Source organism: Nicotiana tabacum, chromosome 11 (genome assembly GCF_000715075.1).
Source record: "Nicotiana tabacum cultivar K326 chromosome 11, ASM71507v2, whole genome shotgun sequence".
In the NCBI taxonomy this organism is placed as follows: Eukaryota; Viridiplantae; Streptophyta; class Magnoliopsida; order Solanales; family Solanaceae; genus Nicotiana; species Nicotiana tabacum.
This window is the reverse complement of record NC_134090.1, coordinates 11,511,903-11,513,847: the sequence shown is the minus strand read 5'-3', so window position 1 is coordinate 11,513,847 and position 1,945 is coordinate 11,511,903.

Genomic DNA, 1,945 nt, shown 5'->3' with positions numbered 1-1,945 from the left:
TCTATGAGGTAAGAAATAATTTGAGAATACTCCTCCTTAATACAAAATGGTGATATGTAGATAATGTAAATATGCATAATGCTTTGTGTAGCCTTGTGAAGCCATATGTTGGGCTTAATTGCTTGCAAGTTTTGCTAGTGACCATTTTATAGGGGAAAATTGATCGGAAATTTCCATTGGAATCCACGATGATTTAAACTCCCCATGAACCCTTACATTCGAGGACGAATGTTCCTAAGGGGGGAGGGTGTTACAACCCATATCCACATGTGTTAGTTCATGCCATATATTAGTTAACATAAATCCAAGAAGGAATTATCTTTGAGATGATAAGAAGTCAATCCTATTGGTCTTAAGTGATACAAGAGTGTATAAGGGTGATTAACAAGTATTAGAAGTTAAATGAATCAAGGATGTTGTAACTCGTATTTTCAGGTAAATCTAGCGGTGCTTAATACACTCAAGAGGTCATGTATTAAGTTATTTTAATCATATAATATCCGTATCATAAGTCTTGAAGTCAAATGAGTTATGAAACAAAAGTCGACAAAAGTTGTCGCAACTTAGGTTCATAATTTTACTTAAATATTAGGTCAAATATTTCTAATCTTTTCTCCTAATTTACAAGGAATTACGGGGTGATCTACCAACCAGATTAAAGATCTATGATTCTAGTTTCCAACGCATTAAACCGTTCATCGATACGATCTTGGAGTAGAGAGATATTCGCATTTTCGCAAGACTGCGCCAAGCACATCTCTATGGGGCCCACTAAGGCGGTTTAAGATATTTGGACCTATATAGGATGCCTACAACCCGTTTTAAGTCATTTCTACTCACTATTTTAAGACCTTAGAACCCTAGGAACATCCTCTCAAGGTTCTCTCAAGATTCAAGACCCAAAAAAGGGCAAACAACACAAATCAAGTGTCGGAAATTCCGTGGCGCTAGTAAGTCTCTGGTTCTTCTTGTTGTTGCTCATTTTTGTGTCATTCCAGCTCGTGTGGGAGTTTGTTTTAAAGGGTTTATGTTCTTTAAATACTCCCTCATGTTATTAATATCAATACTAGGTGATTTCAAGCCTTCTAAAGTAATTATAGTGCCGAAAAACACTAATTGATCGCTACTTTCGCTTTTTTATTGTTGTGGCAGCATTAGAGGGATATTTCATGGAAATTTAAGGTCAAATTGGAGTTTTTATTTCTACATAAAGGTAAGGAACCTCTTAATCTATATGTATTTAAGATTATCCAAGTTGCGGATAAGCCATTGAAGCTAGAACTTGTGAAATATATATCGAAAGGCTTGGTAGTAATGTTATTGTTTTGTGGACTATTTTGCGTTGCTATTGGGCTGCGTATTTTACTACTGTTTTGTGGATTTTTGGAGGAGGAAGGGTTTGGAGAAACACCATATATATGTAGGGTTGTGGGATGATAGTTATTCGTAACATTTCCGGGTCGTTTGACACGACTACGGTGGTCGTCGTATGTATGGAGTGATTAGGCTGTGCGTGGACTATTTTGGGAGGCTCAATATGTTTATTATTGATGTTGTTTGGGCTGTTTGGTGACTGTTTTGAATGGTGTGAAGTCATATATATAGGGGAGGTGTTGTCCGTTTCATCGTAAAATAGGTTGTGGTCGATACATAATAGTTATGATGCTTAAATGATAACGATAGTATCGTTTCTCTTATTGTAGACTAAGGAGTTTTGACAATTGCATAGCTTGAGATTGGGGCAGTATATACAAGGTATGTGAGGCTATCCCTTTCCTTCTTTTGCACGACTCCGATTGTACATAATGTAATGAACGAGCTTCCAAGATACTCTACTCTTAGAAGCTAGCAGTACTTACATTGTTTTCCCTTTTATGGAACGATTGATGTTAATGTTGCTTCTCTTATTCTTATGTTATCAATGTTATTGGTACTTCCTGATTCT